We start from the raw sequence: 10,508 nt of genomic DNA on the forward strand, positions 1-10,508 counted from the left end.
AGAGGCCTTTGAAGGAGAATTCGACTCGAGCCTCGGCCTGCCATTAAGAAGTAAGAGGGAGCTAGTCTCCCTCTCACTTGCCGCTCTTCTAGGACTAGGAGTGGCAACCGGAGTGGGAACAGGGGCAGCTGCATTTATCCAGGCCCCTAGGTATACGGAAGAACTAAGAATAGCCATTGATGAAGACTTAAAGAATATAGAGCAATCCATCACCAAACTAGAAGAATCCCTAACTTCCTTATCAGAGGTAGTCCTCCAAAACAGGCGGGGGCTCGACCTCCTCTTTCTGAAGGAAGGAGGTTTATGTGCTGCACTCAAAGAACAATGCTGCTTTTATGCAGACCACTCGGGCTTAATAAAAGACTCCATGGCTAAACTCAGAGAAAGATTAGAAACGAGACAAAAAGAAAGAGAAAGCAGAAAAGGCTGGTTCGAACAATGGTTTGATAGTGCTCCATGGTTAACTACTCTCCTATCCTCGCTTCTGGGCCCCTTGGTAATCTTGATTCTCTTACTTACCATTGGGCCGTGCATCCTAAACCGCCTGGTCTCTTTCGTCAGAGACAGGATTCAGTCAGTCCACATGCTAGTGCTTCAGCAACAATACCAACCCCTAGACACCGAGACCACCCTTTGAGTCCGATGATTCGGACTCTCCAAAACAAAAGGGGGGAATGTTAGACTGAACCTCCCAAAACCCCCCCCTCGTCAACCTACCCTGCCCCAGTTCCAAGAACCTAACGCCTTAACCGCAGAATGCTCTTGGTCCTGGGTTGCAAAACAACCTATCTGCTTGGCTAATCTTGCGGGTTTGAGCAAATGATAGCTACAGGATATAACCGTTGCATAACCTAGAATAGAATGGAAAATTTTTTTAACCACCTGCGTGTGGTTTTTGCCTTTAAAAGCTGTACTCTTCCCCTTGTTCGGGGCTCCAGCTAGCACTCACCCCTTGGTGGCTGCAGGCTGTGAGACCGAGCGCTCGAATAAAGCCTCTTGCATTTGCATCAATTTGGTCTCCTGGCTCTCTCTCTCGGGGTCGCCACCGGTCAGGACCAGAGACCAGGGGGGTCTCTGGCCCAACACATTTCATCTATCTTCTTTTCTTTTATTTTCTTTGCATACATTAAGAAAAAGTTCAATACAGTTTTCATATAATAATGTCAATGTTTTATTTTATTTTGTTCTGTTTTTGCCTTATCAGGGCATAAGCACTTAATTATAGACCAGTAAGTTATTATCTTTTTATTTTAAAGAAGAAATTCAGTCTTTTAGAGGTTAACCAACTTTCTCAGGGACACACAGCCATAAAAATGTTTCTGGTTTCCTTCTATAGGTTTTAATATCCTCAGCAATACTTTCTGTACACTTAGCATGGTGCTTCATAAAAGAGTGTGGAGTGAATTCATCTTCTTGACTGACTAATCTCTAATTGAAACTGATCATAACAACTCCAGCCAAGTAAGATTTACATAACATGTCCCTAATTTTACTTTCTAGTCATAATAAAATAGTGGAGAAAATATTCCGATTAAATAAGTCCCACATGAATCTTCTAAAAAAACAAACAAACTGAACACTAAAAAAATAAAGGAGCGAAAAAGAATCTCCTTTTTCAGATATACTAGAAAATACTCGTTACTGTAAATCTTATCAATTGAGAAATAGTGACATTTAGGATATAAATTAGATTTTGTAGGCTAATTCATGTGTACACTGTGAAACACTGTGTTGTACTTTCTAAACAATAAAACCAATACTTATTTTCTTTCTTTTTTATTTTTACTGTTTTCAGAGATTTTCTACATGTGGTTAGACAAAACTCATCAGGGAAGGCAGAGCCAAAAACTAGTAATTGATACACTGTGTTTTTAAAGAGATTAATTCATTAAGGGTAGGAAAAGTGAGTCAGGCACCACTGTTGACTTTATCTTTTGAAGGAAAAGAAATGTTAAGTCACCACTAGACTATAAGCCATTCTTGCTGCTAGTCCAGAACTGAAATAGATGCAATTATTTAGGAAGATTAATAAGAAGTATGTTTAACCAACATACCTAAATCCATAACTTTTAGTTTTGCAGCCATCAAGTCATTATCCTTAAAATATAACAGACAACACTTGCAATTCTCAAATAACTTTAAATGGTTCCCCCCAAAAAATTATAGTAGTAAGTAGAAAGAATACTATATTGAATTGGTGCTAAAATATGTGAACAACTGCAAAAAATAATAAAACTAAAATTAATATACATGATGGAATTATTTTCCTTTGTACTTCATAAAATGAAGAAACATAAAATAGTACAATTTAAAAATATAAGAAAATATATCATGAAAAATAAACAGATAAAGCTTAAAATAAATAAGAAGAGAAAAATCAAATGATAATAGAATCTATGCCATTAGCAACACAATTAGATAATAGGCCCTGATGAAAATAAACTTAGAAACCAAAAGAAAAGACCTGATATATTTAAGCAGAATAAAACACAGAAAAAATATTCAAAGTAATTAGGGAAATAGTAATGAAGTGATATATATTTTAATCAAATCAAAAACATATGAGTATTTAAAAATCAAAGTATATATTTCTAAAATAAAGAAGTAATTATATTGATAGTTTGAATAGTATGCTGTGTCCCAAAGTAATAAGTATTATATGATAGCAGATATATAAAAGCATTCTTTTATTTATTTTTATTTTAATAAAAGTATTATTTTAAACAAAATATTAGCAAGCAAAATCCCAAATTCCAAATTATTTTTAAAAAGAATGTTCCAAAATTAACATATTTATTTCTAAAATAAAAGCTAGGTTAATGTCAGAAAATCTATAAATGCATCTCACCATGTTAACTGATAAAAGAAGAAGCATTTGTCCACTTTATTAGCCATAGAAAAAAGCATTTGTAATACTTGATATGCATTTATTTTAAAAGATCTTCTCATCTTAGGGGAACTTTCTTAAACTGATGAAGATCATCATAAAAGACCATAGGAAAATATGGAAGCTTGCTGGAAATATTTTTCTTTTCTTTTCGGAAGATATTTTTTATTCAAAGTTTAAGATTAAAAAATACAAGAATTTACTTGCAGCTGATGAGCAGAGAGAAAAAAAAATCCATAAATCATCATCTGCTAGTTAAATTCTCTGAATCAGAGTCAAATTGCACAGTGACATGTAGTTACTCTGTGTGGGCTTAGGAGTTCTGGAGCAAAATCGTTCTAAACAAAACGTATCATCTGAGAGCACAGGACTAACGGGTATCTGAAATACTGAGTAAGAAAGCCAGTAAAGGGAGGTTGTGGTAGACCTTTTTACTCTTTTAGGCTGGTTACCATATGCAAGGACCTAGCAGCGAGTTATTTTATCTCTTGACTTGTCTGAGTTAAACAACTTTAACCCACTAAGCAGGAATAAAGAGACACTTTATAGATCAGTTAAAAAACATACAGTAGTCCCACCTCTCCAGTAGAATTTTAATTGAATTAAATCATAAGAGAAACAATGGTTATTTCACATACTGTACTTGTCACACTACATCTATTGAGTAGAATTTTCATTCCAAGTGTTTTCATCTTTGCCATCATCTTGAGTCCTCAATCTATATATCTCCCCCTCTTTTTTAAAGTCTTTTCCCTGTTTCTCCAGCACTCTTTTTCTTAAGGGTTCCCTTTTTTCTCTCTGAATTGCTAGACAATGCGAGGTTTGAGGATTCCGAAGATGCTCTCACTGAGGATTACTAAATAGGAAGTTGCTAATCAATCTCCAGATGGCAAGGAATGGGTAAGGTACTGTCCCCAACAATGTCAAAAAGTCTTCATAGAAGAATGTACCATAGATGTTTTGATCTTCAGCACTTGGGGCAAGTTCCAAATCCAAAAATTTCTTCTTATAATCTTCTTTGGTAAATTCTCTCCTGGAAAACATTGTTGTAATGAAAAATTACCAGTTGTGTCGCCAACAGTCTGTGCAGCAAAATGCCTTGCCTCTTCTAGAGGAGCGTCAGAAGGGAACTGGGTTGTAAAGAAAGAACCATCAGGAAGACAAAATTGAATTCTTGCAACAGCGTTTCTTTCTCTTGCAGAAGCTTCCCTCTTCACTTCCATTTCTGTTTGCTTCACCAACAAGGCAGCAGTTTTAGCAGCTTCTACTTCTTCTGTTTGAAGATGCTTCTGTCACTTTCTCATCTTCTCAACTTGCAGCCACCTGTGTAGACTGCTCATCACCATCTGCCACAAACACCACGAAGACCAAGCCTCTCCTCTTGGCCATTGCAATGGTGGCCAGAATGGCGCCCTGGAATCACAGCGTCTCTCCACTCAGGCCTCCATGCTCGCTGGAAGTGCTGTCTCTGTGACCAGGAGCTGGCCCCGCCCTTGGAAATATTTTTCTTTAAATCTAGAGTGTTACGTGGTTGCTCACTACCATCATTTCCAGTAAATATTGTTTTGAAAATCATGGTCTGTTCAATAAGCAAAGAAAAAATTGAGTTCATGTAGATTAAAAAATTATTTGCAAAAGACATGAAATATCTAAAGAATATATCACCAATTTTATAGAGCTATCAGATGAGCTGTGAAGGTATATGGATGTATGTAAATTAAATTAAAAATTAGCTGTATTTCTACACAGCATATGTAAACAACTAGAAAGAAAAAAACTTAATCTATTTTTGTACCTTTTGACCAAGGAATTCCTATTCTACCACCTCACAGCCCCTGGTAACCACAATCCTATTTTGTTTGTTTCTATATATTCAAGTTTTTTAGATTCCACGTGTAAGCTAGATCATGTAGCTTTGTTTCCTTAATTTTGTATGGTAAATGTTCAATAATAATTTTTACACATAATGCTATATGTAATAGCTTATTGTCACTATGCCATGGATAAGCATTAGAGCAACTATAAGAACAAAAATTAAACCTAAGATTCCTACAGAATCTCTTTTAAATCAATCAATAGTTATCCTTTTAATATTTTTCATTAGAAAAATAAAGAATAAAATTTATCTTGATTCAGAAATAAAACAATAATATAAGATAAGGGGATTTTAGGGGAATTCAGAAGAGATTATTCTGTCTTAAATAAATCAGCAAGGAAATGAATTGTATTTAGTGTGATAATTTCTTTGAGAGATCTCTGACATGATAAAATAAAATCTAAGGCTTCCAAATTAAATTATCAATGACAAACTTGAAAGTGTCATACTGTTGGTTCCAAATCTAAAAATTTGTACTGTATATAGCAGATTTTTTTCCAGAAAAAAAATAGATAAGATCTGGTGTGCTATGTACTTTCTTTATATAATATATCACAAAAATCACTTGATATACATATTCATAAAGAAAGCATCGATTAAGCAGGCAAGTTAAATGAAGTCTGAAAATATGCAATGATTCTAAACTACCACAGGGTGGTAGGAGATTCACTTTCCACAACATTTATCTAATTGGCAGAACTAACTGCTTTGATACACTTCTGCCACATCCAAATCCCTTATTAGAAACTATACCATTGTTACTGCTCAATAAGTGTGAACGAAATCTCAGAGGCAAAGTTATGCTCTAGGATACACTATACTTAAGCAAAAAAGTCCAATCCAACTAGAAAAGACAAGTGTGTACATATAATTTGTATGTTTTCTGTGTGAGTTTTTTTTTTATAGGAGACCATTTATCTTTAATGATTAATGTAGGAGAAGTCCATAGGATACTTCTAACAAATTTATCATGTTATTTATGTTGTTACATCAATTAACTGATTATTTTATCACAATAACTAGTTTCAGTAGGGGAATATACATGTATATGTTATTAAATCAGAAATTTGAGATTAGAAAAATTTATAAATATATAAATTATTTTACAGATACATGAAATAAGGAGAGGATATGTTACAGAGATCACACATAGAAGAAATATGTTTAATACAAGTTATTTATTGTTTTGATACAAGCACATATATGTAGTCATCTAGAGATTTTTATGATCATAATTAAAGACATGCAGGGTAATTTGCTGATGACAAATAGGTATAGTGGAGAGAATTTTCATGATCACAATTGAAACCAAGGGACCTTATAAATTTAGTTTTAGATCCTAGTTCTTTAAATTCTCTCTCTCTCTCTCTCTCTCTCTCTCTCTCTCTCTCTCTCTCTCTCTCTCTCTCTCTCTCTCTCTCTCCTTCCTCTTCACACACACACACACACACACACACACACACACACACACACACACACACACATGTATATATAGACCTAGACTCCCTACCCCTATAAATGGCAGCCCCCAAGGCAGCAGAAGACAGTATCCAGAACCTAACTGTGATCACAAGGTCCACTCTGGCAGGCTAAAAGAAACATCTTGACCTAAGTCATGTTTCATTTTCTGAACCCTAAAGTGGTTCCTTTCCCATGAGACAGGATGGAGGGATGCCAGAAAAGACCTCAGAACTATCCTTAAGACCTGATGAAATTATCAGCCTTAATTCATCTCCAAGCAATCAGTACTCAGCATGACCCCTGAACCCCTTAATCACATGTCTTGAGATTTTTCCCTATATACTAGCAATCTGTAGCCTATATGCCAGAGGAGTTCTGACTTTCTCCTGGTGGCACCATCCATAATAAATTAACCAATATTCTCTATGCTTAGTGTTTAGTTCTGCTAGTGCCAGGTCAACAAACTCTATTTACTTTGTGTGTTCATGGATTGGTAAATCACTGACATACTTTAACATAATTCAAGATTTGAATAACGTTTTTTCTTTTAATAAAATTAAAAGCCAACTTTTACATACTTCACTATCAACTTATAACTAGTGTCGGAATAGATGAGTTCCATAAGATATTCATCAATATCAAAAAGTATTTTAAAAGTTTTTTTATGTTTTGGAAATCAATAATAATGAGAGGGATGAGGGAGTATAAATCATTCTTCAAATCAATAATTATGAAATAAAGACACCCAATTTTGTAGAAAATACTATTTTTTACTTTTGGAATCATGATCTTTGTTTGACTCATACATGGAAAAAGTTAGTAATATTCCCAAACTTAATTTTGACTGTTAATATGTATTTATACATTTCCCAATAATTTCAAAATATTTTGAACCCATTACACCTACAACCAATAAAAATTTAAAATCTAGTTAATATGAACTCTTTTTATTATCCTGAAATTTTTGAGAATTTAAGAGTCTACATTTTGATGTCTCTTATAATGGCTAATATGTATTAGAGAATAATAAATTAGAAGCTTTTAAAAAGCTTAAACAGAATAATAAAATAAAGGATCTAAAATTTCTATTTGTATGTGAACTTAAAATATTTTTTAAATCTACAAACTTTTTATATGCACTTTACTACTTTGTGACACAAAATTGACAATAGAGGTACTATTAAAATGACAAATTATAATTGATATGCAATGCTCACATTTTCCACCGCAATTTACTTTGTCTTTTTGTCTGTATTTCTTAGGTATAAGTAAGTAATTATAAATGCTTTCTAATAAAATAGAAATCTGTAAAAATGTTTATGCAGGGAGAGATTAACTGGAATATTAGTTTTAATAATGCAAATTTTAATGAACTTAATAGTTTACATTATTGTATGGTATAGAAAAAAAGCTAAAACATTATGAAGCCATCGATACATTAAATCAAATGATAAAAAAATCAGATGCAATACTATGCACAGAAATAATGTCTATGTTCATTTCTCAAGGTTGTCATAACAAATGATCACAAACCTAATGGTTGAAAATATCAGATATTTATTCTTTCACAGTTCTCAAGGCCAGCAGTCTGAAATCAAGTTTTAAGAAAGGTTGGTTCCTTTTGGAGGTACTGAGGGAGTATGTCATGCCTTTCTCCTAGCTTCTAGCTGCCAGAAATCGTTGGCATTCATTCGCCATCATAGCAGAACTCCAAATCAGCCTCCGTTTTCACATGGCCTCCACTGTCTTTCTCTATGTTGGAAATACACTTCCAATTTCATCCCGTAAAGACATTTGTTATTGGATTTAGAGCCCCTCTAAATCCAGAATCATTTTACCTGGAGATCTTTAACTTAATTATATCTGCAAAACTTTTATTTAAGTAGGATCCTATTTGCAGGTTCTGGTGGTTAGGATTTGAACATATCTTTTGTGGGAGTCATTATGTAACTCGCTGTGATGCCAACCAAATTAGAATATATGTACCAAACACTTATTGCATACCTTAGTATGAATTAGTGCTGTGAGATATATTAATTTATATAATTATTAGAATGAGCCAATGAGTTATCCTGCCTCTCAAAGCAAATGTCCCAGTTTCAAATGCTGCCTCTCTCATTTCCTTGATGTTTGATCTTTGGCAGGTGATTTGGCTGTATCATGCCTTAATTTTCTCATCTGAAATGTGAGATTAAGGATATCTATGTAATAGGATTGTTTAAGTATTTAATAGGATAATACTTTATAATGTGTGTTATAAATAAATGATAAACTGATTAAATAATAACATAAAATTAATAGTAAAAATATGATAATATGTCTTTTATTTCTAACTATAATGGCATGTCTGATTAACATATATTCTTATTCTTCACAATTAACTAGAATGCATAGATGAAATGTATGAAATGATTTTTAGAAATTGGATAATAGGCAATTCAGGACAATGACCAATGATAGAAAGAAAAATAGTATAGTGACTACTTAGCCACTCATGCATTTTATCTGGATGCAGTTTTCTAATAGTAATGACAGGGACCCCAAGCAGAATAAACAGTTTTCACTGAGATGGAGACACAGCAATTGGATTCAGGTAGTCTAAGGAGTCTGGGATTAATGGAGCAGAGTACCAAAGAAGATATCACAGATCACTTTGGAAAAGAAAAATGCTACAAAGACATGTAAACTGAACAATTCATAGAACTCACATAATTTTTAAAATTCATCATTTTTTCCACATTGTTATACACTTTAATCTATAAATTTAATTCATAATAAATTGAAGTCATCATAACTTTTTAAGTATAAATTTACAGTCTTATATGGAAATGCAAAAAAAACTTAGGTAAGCAAAATATTTTGAAAGGAAGCAAAAAATGGGCAGAAGTAATTGTCTAAGTTCAAGAGAACTTGAAAAACTAATTATTTTAGAGAACACAGAATTGATTCACAGATGCAAATAGAGATTAAAGAATCTAGAAATAAATCTAGAACTATGGTCACTATTTTGTTTTTAAAGGAAAATTTTTATTGATTTTAGGAGTGAGGACTGGAGAGAGAGAGAAAGAAACACATCAATTTCTTGTTCTACTTATTTGTATATTCATTGGTTGAATGTTTTTTAAACCAAAGCACTTATGTAACTATTAAGAAAGGAGGGTCTTTGAAACAAATGGTGTTGAGATAACTAGATATTCATACGAAAAATAATGAACTAGGACATCTCTCACACAATAAACTGTATTATGTCAACATGTATAGCCAACCATAAAATATAAAAATATAAACTTTATGAAGAACATTTAGGAAAAATGTTTATAAACTTTAGATAGGCAAATACTTCTTAGAGGGGACATAGAAATTAATAAGAATATTAAAAATTAATATTAAAAAGCATAATTTGGAAATTTATTAAAATATTATGCCCTCTCATTCTGCATACACAGAGTAAATATTATGAAATTTTTACATATACTTAATATAATTTATCAAATTATCAACTCACAAATTAGGCTACTACCGCAATTTTAAAATAAGGACACATTTTTTAGTAGACTTCAAGAAGAGATATACAAATGACCAATTAGCACAAACAATACTCATAATCTCTCATTGGTGAGATGCGATTATCATACAAGGATGTGGACCAACTGGCGCTGACACACACATTGCTGGCACTGGTTTTGCCTTTCTTATTTGTAAGAGTGTGATTTTAGGGACTGGATGGGACACCTCTTCTGTTATGTAGTCAGAGAAGTGTTTGTGAACCTCTGTAGTATTGAAGTACTGATATTTATAACAATGTAACCTGTTTGCTATGAAAAGAACAGTGTTTTTAGGTGAAGCTATCATTGCATTAACATGACCCTCTACATAGGCTAAACTAAAATAGCAGAAAGCAGGGAAGAGGAAGCCTGAGTTTGGTTTTGAACAGGGGCATTGTCTGTAAAAAGGCACAATGGAACTTTTTGGTGGAGTAGGAGCGTTGTATACGTGGATTGTGGGATTGTGAAGGTGATTACCTGGACATAGACATTTGTCAAAAATGTATCAGATGGCACATTTAAAGAGGGTACATATTATTGGGTTAAACACACCTCTATCAAGTTGATTTTAAAAAAATAGTTAAAATGTCTAATTGTTACACTTGTGAACTATTTTAATGTGTTCTTTATAGATTTGTTAATTTTCAAAGATATCTATATATTTCTTTTCACTTGAAACAAAAAATTAATTAACATGAACTATTAATTTGAGTTAACAAAATATCTTAAGAGCAATATC

The sequence above is a fragment of the Pipistrellus kuhlii genome, unplaced genomic scaffold (genome assembly GCF_014108245.1).
Source record: "Pipistrellus kuhlii isolate mPipKuh1 unplaced genomic scaffold, mPipKuh1.p scaffold_m20_p_3, whole genome shotgun sequence".
Lineage (NCBI taxonomy): Eukaryota > Metazoa > Chordata > Mammalia > Chiroptera > Vespertilionidae > Pipistrellus > Pipistrellus kuhlii.